Source organism: Prionailurus viverrinus, chromosome B1, assembly GCF_022837055.1.
Source record: "Prionailurus viverrinus isolate Anna chromosome B1, UM_Priviv_1.0, whole genome shotgun sequence".
In the NCBI taxonomy this organism is placed as follows: domain Eukaryota; kingdom Metazoa; phylum Chordata; class Mammalia; order Carnivora; family Felidae; genus Prionailurus; species Prionailurus viverrinus.
In genome coordinates this window covers 159919606-159936651 of record NC_062564.1, presented here as the reverse complement: position 1 = coordinate 159936651, position 17046 = coordinate 159919606, and the positions used below count along the sequence as shown (strand labels likewise).

General features: G+C 37.1%; 1 pseudogene; it reads right to left on the bottom strand.

Annotated features, from left to right (window-relative positions):
- Positions 1–1455: 1455 nt before the first annotated feature.
- Positions 1456–17046, bottom strand: part of LOC125164888 (bifunctional methylenetetrahydrofolate dehydrogenase/cyclohydrolase, mitochondrial-like) — a 44867-nt pseudogene continuing 29276 nt past the window's right edge.

Sequence of the window (17046 nt, the reverse complement as noted above, 5' to 3'; positions counted from 1 at the left end):
GGGAGACAAACAATAAAAAAGGCATTTATTGGTGGTGACTGTGAAAGCACATGTCAGGAAGAAACAGATTTTTTTTTCCTAGTTCAAATGATTTAATAATTATATAATCACTTTATTATTAATATGAATTCCATTAGTTCAATATTTTTCTATAAATGCCAATGAACTTTCTAAATGAGAAGGTAAGAACTCTGTCCAAGAACTGTAAAATGATCACCAGGCAGTATAATTATGGCCTAACATTATTAAGTTGGTGCTTTGATACTACTACCAATTAAAACAATATGTTTTAAGGAAACTCTGGTTAGTTTTACATTATTGTATTTAGTAACCTTGCATTTCTTTAGAAACTTCTCAAAATAACTAAAAAATTCTATTGTTTCCCCAAGATTCTGTTTCTTTGGCAATTACATTTGAGGGATGGTCCTTTTACTTTTCAGTGTAAGTTCTAGAGAGGTGAGAGGCTGGTGAATGTATCAGAGAGTGTGAACCCTGATAACTTGTACCTAAGCAGGGGTGATGATGGTTGTTAATAATAATAATAGCAGTAGTGATAGTAATAAATAGCTAACACTCTCATAGTGCTATGCTGTAAGTGCTTTATGTGGACTAACTCACTAACCCTTATAATCAGCCCCATTTTATAGATGAAGTTACTGAGGCTCACAGCTCTAATTGACTGAACTGGGGGATTCAAACCCAGGCTCTGGGGTACACACTTGCAAACACTATGCTCTACTTACTTTGACGGCTGCATAGCATAGAACAGTTTTCTGGTGTTAAGAGGAGAGGACAGTTTGGGAATTAAATGACCTGAGTTCTTTTTTTCTTTAAAAATTTTTTAAAAATATTTGTTTATTTTTGAGGGAGAGACAGAACGTGAGCGGGGTGAGGGGTAGAGAGGGAGGGAGACCAAGAATCTGAAGCAGGCTCCAGGCTCTGAGCTGTGAGCACAGAGCCCAATGTGGGGCTCAAACTCACAAACTCTGAGATCATGACCTGAGCCAAAGTCGGATGCCTAATTGAGCCACCCAGGTGTCCCTAAATGACTTGAGTTCTAATACCAACTCTCCATCACCATACCTTTTGCCTTGGTTTACATAACTAACTGGAGGAATTGAGTTATACCAATATTCCACAGAGTATGTCCCTTGACAGTTTCTATAAAAAAAGGCTTAGTAGTTAAAAAAGCTTAAGAAATGCTGCAAAGTATATTCTTCTCTTGGCAAGCTGCTGTGTTCCAAAATGTCCTGCAGTAAAGACACCTATCTAACTTTGTTTGACCTAGTTCTTCCTAAACTTTTGACTAAAGGATATCCCTTAGGAGAACAATGAAGGGGACAGACATTTTAACACACTAGCAAACTAGTGGTTTATGAAAGTGGTTTTCAGAAACTGTGAATCATATAATCTTTAAGGTCTCCTTCAACTTCAAAATTCCCATGACTGTAATTATCAGTTGTGTATCTGTATGTATTTTCCAGTCTATTTGTATTGATCTCCAGCATTGACACCAAACTGACTTAGAGTTTGATGGACCCATATAATGTGCAGTACTGTGGGTGGAGAGTACACTTTATATTCTTTGCAAATAAACACAGTCCAGTAGTATCAAATTTACAGTTAGAGGCCCTTCCAACTGGTTTTCTGGCACGTATAACTTATGTTCCCCATCAAGCTGAAGTAGAACCTGCTATAACCGTAGCTTATTAGAAGGTTTAATGACAATAATTTTCTGTTGAAGTTAACTGAATTGTAGTTTTGTTTGCAAATGAGTGTACATTGTAACATCCCTGAAGTCTTGGTGTTACAGAGTATAGTATTCAAAATGTTTGTTTCACCATTTGTGGAGTTTTCTGCAAAGATCCGTCTCTTTAGCACAACAGTTTTCTTTCTTTTTTTCTAGCTGTTTCAGGGTGATTAGTTTAAAGCTTTAGCCTTAACACGTGTGAACTTACTCTTCTGTGTGTATTTGTAAAAGCATATATAGGGAGGACTTTTCTTATTTCATTGATTGAACTGTAGCCAAAGTTCAAGGCTGTAAACAGTATACAGAATTGCTTTAGACCAAGTACGTTTGAAGCTTCTTACAATACAGATATTGAGGGACTTGAGAAACTTTTCCAATATCCATCCACCATCAGGAAATAAGAAACTGGAATTGGTAGAGGAGTTCATCAGCACTTAAGGTGGTAAAAGTGAACTTACACAACTTATTATCCCCAAGTTTTACCCACGATCTAGAAGTATGAAATTAGCCTTGCTGAGTAAAAAGCTGTCTTCCTGCAGAATTGAACAAATGGGCAATTTGACAAAGTGCTACTGTAATATGACAGGTTAGCTAAGGCCTTTAGAAATGCGACACTCCGTAGCATGGATGAACTCTACGGAAAAAAGAAAACACCCCAGAAGAAATATCTTGTTCAGAAACACTGAACTGGATCCTTTTCTCATATAAGAATTTTTAATGGCTCTTATAAGCATTGAAGAGAGACTTGATGGGATCAGTTGGCCTCTTTATGGAATTTTCAGCTGGCACACTCTTCCAGCTTTCAGTAAAAAAATGTAACCACTAGTGGCTTAAATTGAAATTCTTGACAGAGATTTCACCAAGTGTCTTCTCCTTCTTTGTTAGAGACAGAGTACAGATCATTAGCTGACCAGAGGCCCCTTCCATTTAGGAAATTCTTTTCATTCGTTTTAAGGTTGCCTTATGGTGATTATTCACCTGGCTCAATGGAGGGTTGGTATATTAAATTGATCTGAGAAACATTAGTCACTTATTATAGTAATCTGAAAGTGGGAGGGAACAGAAATATCCCACAGAAACTTACTGTCAAGGGGATTCTTTGGCATGGTGGTAGGAGTAATTGGAAATCCATTTTCCTGCTCCATTACCTTCTAGTTGCATTTTCTCAAGCCAGCTACTCTACTTCTCTTAGCTTCAGTTTTTTCATCTATAAAAGAGGAATTATGAAAATGCCTTTCCCCTCCCAGCAAGGATGTTATCAGGATCAAAAGAGCCAGCATATTTGAAGCACTGGGCATATTATTGTTGCTGAGAAATGTTAGGTGCAATTATCAGTGGCTGCAGAGATTTAAATGGTTTTCATCAAGTTTGTTAATTCAGGGAAGTATATCCAGTTGGTTCATCAGCAGAATTTTTGTAGACCCTTTGGGGGAAGAAAACCACATTGTTTACTCAAAGATAAAGCCAATGTGATTGTTGAGATTGTGGCAGCAGCAATTCTCTTCATGCTTATGTTTCATTGTACCTAGGTTCTTAAAACATCTTTTAGTTTAAGCTTATCATGGTTTAAGAACATCAAGAAGAGGAAGAAGAATCAGCATGAGGTTGATGGTTGAGTGGCAGCTGTAATTTTCCATATAACAGAATCTTTGCTAATATAAAAGCTACTTTCTTGTTATGCAAAAGTTTAATAAAATATAGACACAAAGTGGTGTTTTCTATTCAACAAAGAACAAGTGCAGTCACAGAATTTAGCATGTTGAGTTATTCTTTCCAAAATCAACCACCTAAGGACCAAGGAATATGATTTAAAACAGAATTTCTATGCATTCTTTTTTGATTGAACAAAACAGCTTGTATAGCTAAACTGGGTAGCTGCAGTGTAATTTGGTAATGTTTCTATTTGTTGAAGAAATGCTGAATGTTTGCAGGAATGGCAAGAAGCAAAACATAGCCCTCATCTGTATGCAACATAGTCATAACATAAAATTATGAGCTCAGAGATATGATTTCTGAAAAGATTGAATTAACATTGTGAAATTAGAGCCCCCTCATTTGCATAAATCTGGGGAATGCCATTACATGACAAAGCTAACAATTTATTTGGCTGTAGTGAAGAGTGAAGTCACACAGCATTCCATCCCACAGTTCTGGCTCCTTGGTAGAAGTCAGGAGTAGGAGTTTGTTCTTTGTAGAAGGGCCTGGGAATCACTATAGTTCAGATATCACTCCCAACTTGAAGCTCACCTGAAGAGAAAAAGAGGCATCTTAGAAATGCTGTTTGAAAAATGATGAGTAAGTTGTGACATGTAGCTACTTGTAAAGAAAATTCCTTTGGGAGAGGAGTGTAATTATCTACTCACCATAAGCCCTTGTAGCCTTTTTAGCTAACTGTATTTACCCCCAGGTGACCTCTGATTCCTTGAGTGTTCAAGAAAAAGAATCTGATCTGAAGGGAATCAGAGCTTTCATTTGGAAACCAATAATCTGCTGACATGTTCCTGGGTCATGTGATCATTTTATATCCAGAAAGTCTTAGCTGGAAAACAAAATCACTGATATTTACAGAGCCAGCAAACAGGTGTCTCTTCTCAGGTGTCTGATATGTTACACTCAGGACTAAGTGCTTCCTTTTGTTAAGCTCTCTTCTTTCTTAACTAATGCATATTAATTATTTAGGTTGCAGGAGTGGAGGAACAGATAACAGTATGAAATGTAGAAGATAAAATGACAGTCACAATGTTACATTATGAAGATGGAGGACAAAAGAAGTGGGTACAACATGAACAAAGTTACATCTGAGTGTCCTCCTCTGGGTTTGAGAGATCAGCTCTGTGGGGTTGGGGTCCATTGTATATAAGAGATAGGACATGTCCCAATGCATGGCAGAAAGAGTTTGATTAGGATGGTGATGTCTGAAGAGCCAGAAGAGGTTGATCCAAGTGGGAAAATAAGTCATTGGAATGAAAACATTGAGGTTGAAAGAGAGTCTGTTTCCTGTCTGCTGAGATGTTCACTCCTGCTTTCACCTCAGGCAATTGATGTTGGTACCGTAGGGTTCTATTCTACATTGAATCTTCTCCTATAATGTGAATTGTGTTTTTCCCATGGATTCTTTTTATTGCACAGAGGACTGGGCCAATCTGTGCAACAGTCATAAAAACAGAAGTTAAAAATTAAAATTAACAACTAAAGTGGGCCAAAATTTCTCTTCCTCTCACCAAAACAATTCTCCTTCATTAAATTAACAATTGAGCAAATAAACACCAAAACACAACGTACAATTTACAAGTACTGAGGAAACCATAGGATGGAGGTGGGACGGCCGACTTGCTTACTGTATACCAGGTAAACTTGATTCTAAAACTCTGGACAATTAAGTTTCACATATTAGAGAGTGTGCAATTTATAAGTAAGACAATGAATGATGAAAAAAAGCCTAGAGTACTATAGAAGAAAAGAGGATGGGGCAGTTAATTTTTAGTCGAAGGATGGGACAACAGGGAATACTCCTCAGAGAAGGGGACATTAGAGCTGGACAATTAAGAATGAGTATGACTCTGTTAGAGAGAAAATAAGTGGTAGGCATTTTAGGAGGGTGGGTGCAGAATAGGTATGGACAATGTATGAATAACGTGTGAGCATTCATGATGTGTTCAGGAAAAATTAAGCAGGTTGATGTGGCTAAAATAGAGTACCAGAATAGGGGAAGGGGCTAGTGGAAGGTTGGAAGGTAAGTTGGAATTACATTGTAAAAAATGCTTGCAAGAAAATCATGCTGTTAATTTCGGATTTCATTAAACACTGAAAGGGTTTTAAGCAGAGCAGTGCTCTGATCAGTCTCTGCAGAGTAAAGGATACATCTGAAATGGTGCAATCTGGAGAAAGGGATATGGATTAAGAAGCTATTGTTATAGCCTAGATAAAAGAATATGAAGGCACAGTGAAGTGGGGGAAGGGGATTAATTTCAACAACATTACAGTAGGACAATCAGTCAGGCTTGGATTGGTTGGATATGGAAAGTGAGTTAAAGAAGTGAATCCAAAGTGACTTTGAGTTTTCTGTTTTGAGGGATTAGGTGAATGGGCATGCCACTAGCAAAGACAGTGGACATAAGGGAAATGGATTTAGGGGAATGTTGAATACAGTTTTGGACATGATGAATTTTTGATGCTAATGGGATGGTTAGGTGAAAATGTTCAGTGCAATTGGAAGGTGGATTTGGAACCCAGGGGAAATTAGAAGTAGAGAAATAGGTTTGGATGCCACTTATGTAATAGGCAGTTGATACAGTGCAAGGTAATGAAACCACCCAGAGAGAAAGTGTAGACAGGTGTAGAGAGGAAACAGAAGTGCATCAAGGGAGCAACCTGATGGGCATCTGACATTTGCTGGGCAGTCTAAGGAAGAGGAGCCAGGGAAGGAGATTTAAAAGAGGCCAGAATAAAGTAATGTTTTAGAGAGTAATATAGAAAAGAGTTTCAAGAACAGGGAATGGTCAATAATGACAGATAATTGCAAAGAAATCATATTGGATAAAAGCACCTTTCTATATTTTCCCCACTGTGCTCAGCTACCCAATGGGCTATGGCTAGCTCATACTGTTCATGTCTGTGCAATAGAAGAAAGGCTTGGGGAACCAAAGGGGCCTTTGTATATGTTACACAAATGAGCTTCTCCATCCAGTTGAAGGCGACACCTAGACCCCGGCAAGCAGTGCTTCTCTTTTGTCCTTTCCTGAGCAATCCTGTACAAGAAATCACTGGGTAGGGCACATGGTATAAAACTGTGTGTGGCTCTGGCTAACTGGGGCAGGGGCAGTAAATGAATGATTGTGGATCAGCACAAGGATCCAGGAGAAGGAGATGGAGGAATTAAGGTGATACTGAACATTTACTTAAAATGGGTGCCCTTGGGTCCCGGAAAGATTGGGAATTGTATAAAGACAAGAAGAGACTGGATGACTTGAGAAAATGAGGTAGGAAGTCAACAGAGAGCCTGATGAGATCAAAGAGCAGAGTTTCTAAAGATTGGTAGGGGTGAAAGAATTGATTTCAAGATCAATTTAAAGATTGATTGATTGAAAGATGGATTACAAGATCAATGGAATGGAATCTGGAGCAGAAGTAAGGGTTTGAAGTGGAGGGTGTCATGAAGTGATGGGGTCAGGGTGTTGGGTGGTTCATCAAAATATACATTGAAATTACTCAGGATGACTGGAGGCAATTGAGTAGAAAAGACAACTATGATCCTTAAGAAATCTGAAGGAGTGATGAGGAAGAGGTGTCAGTAAGTGATAATGAGGTTGGAGTGAGGGTAGTATATATAACCTATTTCATAAACTTCAGCTTATGGCTGAAGCAGAAAAAGAACTTTCTTTCTTTTTTTTTGTCCTGTATGACTGGTTCAATTTATAATTTAACAATTTTTTGAGTAACTAAAAATTCTTACTCTGGCTGTTTTTATTTGGCTATAATGAGTGAAACACAATAGACCAGAGAAAGGCAAAGATAGAGGAAACCATGGATTTAAAAATGACAGCCAGAGAAGTGAGTGGCTCTAGGAGAAATTAAAATTTTTTATTGTTATAATATTGTTTTTATTATTTTATTGAATAACGAGTTTTAAGGTGTACATCTCTTTAATAGCATTGCTTTCAGTGGCAAAATTGAGTGAGAATCCTGTGCATTTCTTTTTGGAGGGTATTTCAGCTCAACTAGACTTCTTGACCAAAATACCCGAACTATAAGAAAATCTGGGACAATCCTGAAGTTTATGGCTAGGAAGATTTGGTATTCTATCAACATTATGCCCTATAACCCATTGACTCAACGGTCGAGAGCTTCAAATACCATTTTGCAATTCCTCCTTGATCAAGATCTTTAATCTGAATCTTTAGTTTATTTGGGAGATCTGAATGCCCTGAGTTTATCTTGTCTTTCAAGAAGGTACACACCTGAACAATGTATTGATCTGAGAGGAAAAGAAGGAATGTAGACATATTTTTACAATGAAATGAAATATTTTTGAAATTTTTTGTCTCTCTCTCTGCTTCTAAGATCCTAAGAGTGAAAGTGTCATGACAAAACAACAAATAAAAGAAGTGTCAAAGACCTGAATTATTCCCTTATTTGTGTTCTCTGATACTCAGTGGCATACTAGTAAAAATGGTTCTGATACCAAATTTAATGTTGTTCTCCATTGTTGTATATCTCTGTACCTAACAAAAAGAGCTTCTCTCTTCAGTCCTTGGTCTAGAGGAAATGGATGGATTTGGCTAAGTAAGGTGTGGGCCATGGTTGGGTGGTGGGGAGCCAGAACTTTGGAGAGGCAAGGTGCCAACTGGGGTTGGAAGAGAGAGCTAGAGGACAGCCTTTGAAGGAGCACAACCTCTTTCAAAGTTGTGCTGATCAGGTAGGGCCTTAAGATTTAAGATCTACTATGAACTGTATTGCCTTTACTCCATTGACTTTGACTTACTAAAAAAAATAGATTAGAGGGAGTCTCTTTAAATTATATTTATTGTGGAACTATTCAACATAATACAACATTTTATGATACCAACTATCAAATCTGGTTAAAAAAATCTTCCTGTTTATGCACATACTGCATACCTACACACACTTTCATATTTCTTTGAGATTAAGACAGTTTAAAGTTAAGGTACCACCTACCTAAGTGGGTGTTTGTATTGGTTCATTAGTTGCCTTGTAAGTATTATTGCTTTGACTCTCACAATGGAGGAGATTTCATAAGAGACTTGTCAAGCATTTGGAGAGTGAAAAGATAGTTATGAAAGCTCAGGGTTCTTATTTTTGGTGAATCCTAATATGTTGTTTCTAGATGTGACTAATGCATGTCCTGGCTCTGCTACCATCATTCATCTGGTTGCATATTTTCCACATGTACAAAGTAGACAATCTTAATCTCTTGGAGTTCAGAGTTAGAAACCCTCTTCCCCTCCAATCTCACATACCGCAGCTCCCAAGGGGCAGGAAGGGTTGGTCTCTTTCTATGGCCAGGCTGGGATGGGAGGAGGTTGCCTTCAGGTCAGGTTCTTTCAGCCTCTAGGGAGAGAACCCCAAGGTTCCAAAAACATACAAGGCATTTTCCAGGAGTTTTTCATTCCATTTTCTACTGCCTATCCTGCACAACCTGGGGATCTGGATGCATATGTTATTATTTTTTATATTAACATAAGCAGTGCAATTATTTATTTACTAGGCTAAGAGTCCCTGAGAATAGGAGATTCATTTTTGTCTTTTCACCACCTATTGTAGTACTTGGTACCAATAGATGTTTAGTACTTTTGCTGAATTAAATATAATCCCATTCCTCATTCCTTGCAAAGATGGAACTGAGTTAGAGATGATAATGATGGTCATGGTAAATTGTTGAAAGTTTGCTATGCTCTAGGTGCTGTTTCAGGTATATACATATTGGCTTATTTGAGCAATGATCCTATTAAGTAAGCTACTATTTCCTCCATTCCACAGATGAGGAATATGAGGCTAATTAACCTGATTAAGGTCATTTATCTAATAAGTGATAGAGCTGGTCTGGTCAGATGGTCCGACTCCAAAGAACAAGGTTTACTCTCTATGCTACGTTGTCTTAAGAGGTGGAAAGGCTGGTTGGAGAAAGTAGATGAACAATTTCAGTCCCCCCCACACACACACATAGACTGTCCCATCTCCCTATTTCCACCCCCTATATCCAACTTTTTTTCTTTAGTATGTGACCTTGAGCAAGTACGTCGTACCTTAAACAAATAAACCAACTTCTCTTAACCATATACCTCTCTATAGTTTTATGGTGCCCGTGAAAAAAATAAAATCTGTTGCTTCTGGGCAACTGATTTTCCTGAGCTAATACCTAGAGAAATGTGTCTTATCAGTGTTCATAAAAGGATACTGTGTGAGATATCAGACAACTGCTTCGAGGATATGTCCACAGTGACTATATTGCAGAACTGTTCCTATAGGGTGTTTTAATGTGGTCTTAAGTTATAAAGACAAAGTGTTGATTAAAAGCAATTTTAAGGTGGAATAAAAACAATGGGTTCTGAATTTGTAACTCCCTGATGGTTGCTTGAACTGAATGTCTAGTTCTCTGTTAACCTATCTGGACCCATATGTTGCTCTGAATGGCTGGCACATTTATTATCTTGCCACTTGTTTGTCATTCTCATATAAATGCCAATTCAGGCCCTTGAGTTCTGGTCTCATTGAAGATCAAAATCAGCTCGGGAAATTCTACTGGCTACATCTCATCCTCCATGCAATGGAGTCTAGACTCTGTTAGGCAAATGTAACTCAGAAATAGGATTTTTCAGTTTTTTTTTTTTTTTTTTTTGTATACTTCAAGAATAGAGTAGCAACTAAAATGTTCTCCCACCAGTTTCCTCTCCATCCAAACACAACACCAAAGGCACATGTCTGGATGTCCCAGGAAGAGGGGAAGAGGTGAAAGACTCATCAGAAGACATTATTTATTGTTGTGACCTTCAGAGGCTTAAATAAGTAAAGAGATTTATTTTTCTTATTAATAAGAAGGGTAGATGTAGCCGATGTGGCAGCTAATAAAGGAATATTTGAAGGCAAGAAATTCATGAAATTGTTAGACAAAGAGGTTCTGGTGATTCTAATTTTAATACATTTTTTCTTCTTAACAAAATATAGAAAGAGCAGATATGATTTGGTCATCCATCTGACCTCTCCAAGACTACTAATTCTATAAGTCTGGGATTTTATGATTTATCCTTATTTTTCTCAAATAGAATAGATAAGTGTTTGGGAGGAAACTTTTATGAACCCTGTTCAGAAGGGTTCACTAAGCTCCTTTTTACTTACTGATTCAGAGAGGAAAAATACAGCTTCTTTCTGATAATGATTTCCCCCAATTGAGAGGTGAATTAAATAAGAAAAATTCCAAATTATCATCCCAGATGTGACAAACATGACAGAGTGGAGTGAGTCTAATGGGATACTTTCCTCAAACCTGTATTAGTAACTTATTTGGAAGAATGTTGTAGGAAAATGGAAAACTTGGGGCATGTGGGTGGCTAAGTTGGTTAAGTGTCAGACTTCAGCTCAGGTCATAATCTCGTGATTTGTGAGTTCAAGCCCCTCATTGGGCTCTCTGCTGTCAGCACACAACCCCTTCAGATCCTCTGTCCCCCTCTCTCTGCCCCTCCCCTGCTTGTGTACTCTCTCTCTCTCTTTCTCTCTCTCTCTCAAAAATAAATAAACATTAAAAAAAAAGAAAATGGAAAATTTCATGTAATGTGTTTAGTTAAAATGCATAGAGGAAGCAAGTAAATGTCAACCAAGTGTTACATGTCAACTCAGTGTTAATCTAGTGATAACACTTACCAATTACGACATCATGTGATATAGAGAGATAACCCCTAGATTCAGAATACCTGGGTTTTAGCCTTAATTCTACTACTGACTCTGTGAGGTTGGGAAAAAAGTCACTTAATTTTCCTGGGATTGAATTTCCTCATTTGAAAAACAAGTGTTGAATTAGATAGTTTCAAAAGGTTCTTCCCAATCTAAACTCTCATGTTTTTCACTGCGATGAAAATTGTAACTTATACTAGCTAAACAGTTTATACATCAATAATTTAATCTGCAAAAATGAAAAAAAATACATTAGCTTAAAAAGGCAAAATTAGGTAAATTATATGCAGTATAAATAAGCTTTAATAAGTTGGAAACCAATCTTGTATTACCCAGCTAGAGACTCCGCCACCCATATGTTCATGAAAACACTGTGGTTGTTTTATTGTTCTCTCTGGCAGTGCCAATCATAGTTAGTACTAATTAATGAAATTCCAGGGCGCTGTTTGCCAGGAGGTTCATGCAATGGGTGAAGGAAACTACAGTGGCAAAGTTTCCATCATTTATATTGCCGTGACAATATTGGCTCAAGTTTCAGAAACAGTAATTCCAGCTCCCAGTCCCTGTGAGAACAAATGTAGATTGATTTATGTTCCCAGCCTCTCTAGCATATTGTCAACACTGAGATGGCTGCCAGAGCTCATCATACAAGGTGCTGACATTTTCTGGGAATCTGCTTGCTTTTACACATATTCTCTCTAGTACCTTACATTTGCACACATTGCTGGGTTTTTTATTTTTTGTTTCAAGATCTAAGGCATGGGTTCTTGATATTAAAAGCGATCTAACATTATTAATCTAATTTATGCCAATACAAAAATATTTTAGGGCCAAGTTATGCTCAGAAAAGACCATAAACTTTTTTTAACCCATGCTGGTATTTCTGTCAGCGTCATTTTACGCTTAGTGACTTCCCTTAGAATTATGCTTCCTTTTTAATAATTCTCTGCGCCCCTTTTTCTGGCTTGATTTCTCACCTATGTTTATCAGCTACTGAATGTCTCTATCCAGGTCTATTTCTCTTACCCCGATTTTCATTTTTATTGCTGCAAAGTCTAGGTCTTTTGGGCTTTATGTTTGCTTTCTGGTTCTAGCCATAAACATAGACCATCATACATATTGACTACAAAAAGAAAAAAAGAAAGAAAGAAAGAAAAAACTATCTCTAGGGAAGAAAATGAGCCAAATATTTCAATTGATCGTTACTGCAAAAGATAAACACATCAGCCTAATTATGTAGTATCATCTCTGTATGGGTTTGATCAAATAAATCGAATAGCTTCCTCAGCTGTGTTGTGAGAAATCAAAGGTTATCATGTTGCAGATTTCCAGAACTTTTTTATTTTCTTGAAAATGTAAGACATTTCAGTGTTTGTTCAAAAAAAAAACACTGAGATAAACTATGGACTTAACATGATCAGTTTTATGTATTGTTTTTCCAAATGGGAAACTATTTTTTTTCCATTTTCGAACAATTGAAATGTAACTTAGGTAAAGTGTAATCTTAGATGCATAACTTGATGAATTTTTACAACCTCAGTCCCACCCTGATCAAAATGTAAAGCACTTCTCAGCAGCCCTCTTTGTGCAGTGGGCAACACCACGTCAGTCTCATGAAGTACTTCTCACTCCCTGGAAGGATCCCTCATTTGCTCTTGTAGTCTGTAGGCTTATCCTTGTGTCTACAGAAGGGTAACAAATTATGTTCTAAATAAAAACAATTGAACATTAAAAATTTTTATTATCCATTTTTCTGTTCTATTTTTTTTGTCATTGCAGAATTGCTTTATCTTTTTTTTTAATTAAAAAAAATTTTTTTAAATGTTTATTTATTTTTGAGACAGAGAGAGACAGAGCATGAACGGGGCAGGGTCAGAGAGAGAGGGAGACACAGAATCTGAAGCAGGCTCCAGGCTCTGAGCTGTCAGCACAGAGCTCGACTCGGGGCTTGAACTCACGGACTGTGAGATCATGACCTGAGCCGAAGTCGGATGCTTAACCGACTGAGCCACCCAGGCACCCTGAGAATTGCTTTATCTTTAAAAATCCTCTTTCAGATCTCTCCCCTGGGGGATAGGATAGAAAATGATTAGTGAGCATTGTGAGTTTTGTTACTTATTATTTCTTGCAGGATGAATTTGTAGGGCTGAATATTTCTTGTTGTCCCTTACTAGGTTATTACCAGAGAGATTTGTTATCTTTTTTTTTTTTTTAAGGACTCGTGAAAGATTGCTTATATGTATGAAAGGACAGCATAGTTTTCCATTTGCTCATCAGTGGAGATTTTTCTCATTCATGCAGTTTATTTGATTGTTCAGTCTCTGGGAGAGGGATTCAACTCTACCAAGTTTTCCTTTGGATCTTCATTTTGTTTGCAGTCAGCAACATTGAACTTTTAAGGTTCTCTCAGACACAGGGGAGACAATGAAGTAAGAGAGTGGTATTGTATTAGTGGGCCTTTGTAGAGGTAATTCAAGCATCTCCCTGGGGATCTACCAAAGAATGACATACATTGGTATGGCAGGAGCTGTGGACTTACAGAGGCCAGAGCCAAGGCTTATTTGCTGCTGAATTCTGACTTCCCTCAGTCCTCAGTGTAGAGCTGCTGGTTCCCCATATTAAATTACTGGCAGGTTTAAACCCTGGTTGCCCCCATATATCACCAGATAACCTTGACAGTATTAATACTGAATATTTGTATCATACTTTTAGAATTTTGAAAAACATCTCCCTATTGTATCTCATTATTTATTATGACAGTTTTGTAAAGTAGGCACTATAAGCTTGCTATCCTTTTTCACTATCATGAAACTGAGATTGAAGGAAATCAAGAGTCTCTCCTGCAGAATAGGTCTTCCTTAGGTAGTTTGGTTCCTCACAGTCTGGGTCCACAGTTAGAGCCCTAGGGAATTTCTAACTTTATTAATAACTCTAAAGTACATATTAGTTATATCCATAAATTTGGAGAATAAGGGAAGGCATACAAAACATGGGCATGATCCTTCTATGGCTTGAGTTCTCATACAGTACTCATAAATGGGATTTAGGAGGGTAGTTCAATCTTGAACAGGTTCTCCATTTTTCATGATTAGTTTTGAATTACTTCAGTCTGTGGTTTCGGAAATAACTTTTCCATATAGATATTACTTGAGCTTTGCTCTTACAGCACCCCAGGCCAAGAGAATCTTTAAAACCATGAGCTTGTCAAATTGGATGCTATTAGGATTTAAGACTGGCCAGAGCCTGGGTTTAAGATAGTATTGGCTATCGTGGGTGACTGATAAGCATTTGTTGAACAATTGGATAGTTCTGGGTATAGTTCATTATTATTTATTATTACTTTGTAGCAAGAATAAGAGCTTTGTTAATTTTATAATGCCATTAACACAATAGTGAGATTTACAGATTCACAGTTTTACTTCATATTCTGGATATGATCAATAACTACAGCCCTCTGAGTTGTCCTGAAATTAGCAATAGCAATAAATTTATAAAAATAATAGCAAAGAAAGAATGAAAAGTGCTACTCAAATCCTTTTTGCTCTCTCCCTTTTGTGGAAATGCCATAGTTGATCTTCTTTTCACTCAGCCACTGGGTCTTAAGAACTGTAGATGGCATTCCAACCACAAAAATGATCAGGTTTGCTAAATTTAGTCATGGATTTTGCTTTTCTTAGTGACACAAAATTATGTTGCTCTAGGAGAACAGCATATCAGGAAAAAGAATCATAAAAACAAAGCAAATCTCAAAGAAATAGAAAACAAGATAATTTTTTTTCAGCCTTTCTTTATAAGTTCCACTACATGTAAGTTTACAAAATGCAATTTTGGGCTCATGAGTTAATCAAGAAATACTGTGAAGGTATTTCTAACTATGGATAGTAGAAAATCTCAGTTACCATGGAAACAAGACACCATACATGAGAACAGACCACATCATATAGATTTAATTATAATGAAATGATAAATGGATAAAGGCATTTTTAAGCCTATTTGTGGCTAAAGTCCATTGAAAGTCCAGTTTCCAAGGAAACTTATGTCTAAAAACAGTAATAAGAAAAATTATGGGGGATAAGATAAACTACATTTGAAAAAGATTTTGAAAAGATCACAGCAGCCCCATCAATGAAGAAGAACATTTCTAATTTTAAAAGAATCACATTAAGATGAGCTTAGACTTCTTGTGAGAACCATGAGCTACCCATAGTGACAATAGTACATGCACTTTCTACACAGAATAATAAAATACTTGTTTGATTGAAAAGTGTTCATGAATCTAATTTTTAGAATACAATTGGAATGGCATATTTAGACATGTTTTTATTTTGAAGTGAGTTTCACTATGATTTGAGAGATCAAAGCATGGCTAGGAAACACAGCATGATCATGTCAGTGGATCATTTTGATTCCAGATTTTGTGTCCTGTTACCAAATTTGCTGCTGATTTATGCATGTGTGTTTGGGCTGAGCCAACAAGAAAGAGACCATCTGGAGGGCCCATTTGAAGTAAAAATGAGTACGAAATATTCACTATCCAATGGAGTCTCACTGCGAAGTGGATTTAAGTCAAGGTGGTCCAGAGAGTCCTTAAAAGCACAGTATGTTCCAAATTTTAGGTCACAAGGAGTAAGTGTATCAGCAGTGGGCATTAGAGTGGTAGTGAGCAGTTATTATAGGAACTGTAATTTATTAAAGAAGCACAAAACTACCTCCATCTCTCCCATTGTGGGATATGAATACATACAAAACTATAGCAGGATGAGGGATAAAAATAAGTCTGGTTAGGCTAATCCCATGTTAAAGAGCAGTCATATGACCAGAGTGGTCAGCCCCTGTGCATTCTGTGTTCCTGCTGCTCCTTCACACATTCATAGTAGCAGTCTCTGTTGATTTGGACTTTTGCAAAAAATGAAGTTTGCAGGCCATAGGTTTTGGAGTAAGACCAATATGGATCTGGATCTCAGCACTACTCTGTTAGCTGTATGACCTTGGGCAAATTACTTAAACCACTTTTTCTCAGTTTCTTCATCAGGAATAATATCTACTATTGGATTGTAAGTATCAGTGTCAATTTATGGAAAGCAGGTTTTCTCAGCCTCACTCAGCACTATTGACATTTTGGACCAGATAATTCTTCAATGCAAGGGCTGACCTATGGTGGTAGGACTTTTAACAGTATCAGTGCCTTCTGTTCATTAGATGCCAATGGTAAACCCTTCTCCCCACCACCTTCACCTCCCAGTTGTGACAGCCAAAAACTGTCTCTAGACATTGCCAGTATCTTCAGGGGTTCAAAAGTGTTCCTGGTTGAGAAGCACTGATATAAAGTGACCTGCTAATGGTAGATAATAAACAATGGTAGTTATACATTATAAGTTTTATGGGTGGTATGTAGCATAGTGGTTTAGATTCACGTTTAGCCACTTAATTTCTCTGATGACTCATGCCTTCTCCTGCCTTTTTTCAGTTCTGAAAATTTCTCAGCCAACATGTTTTTCAAATATTCACTTCTATCCTCTCATTTTTTCCCTCTTTACCGTGCCTACTAAATGAGTGTTAGAATTTCTTTTTCGATCTTCCGTGTCTCTTAACCTCTCATTTTTTTACTCTGTATCTCCTTATACTATGTTCTGGATGATTCCTCCAGAGCGTTCATCTCTTCAGGGATTCTCTTCTTAGGGGAATCTTTTGTTTATCTTACTTAATGAGGCTTTTTTTTTTTTTAATTCCAATGACTATAATTTAGATTTAAAGAATTTTGTTTTCACATTTACCTTTAATAATGTACTTTATTTATGATTTCCCCCCATTAGCTATTATAAAATGACAATTATTTTAAAGTCTTTTTTGATTGCTCTGTTATTGGTGGTCTTCAGCCTCTGCTGACTACT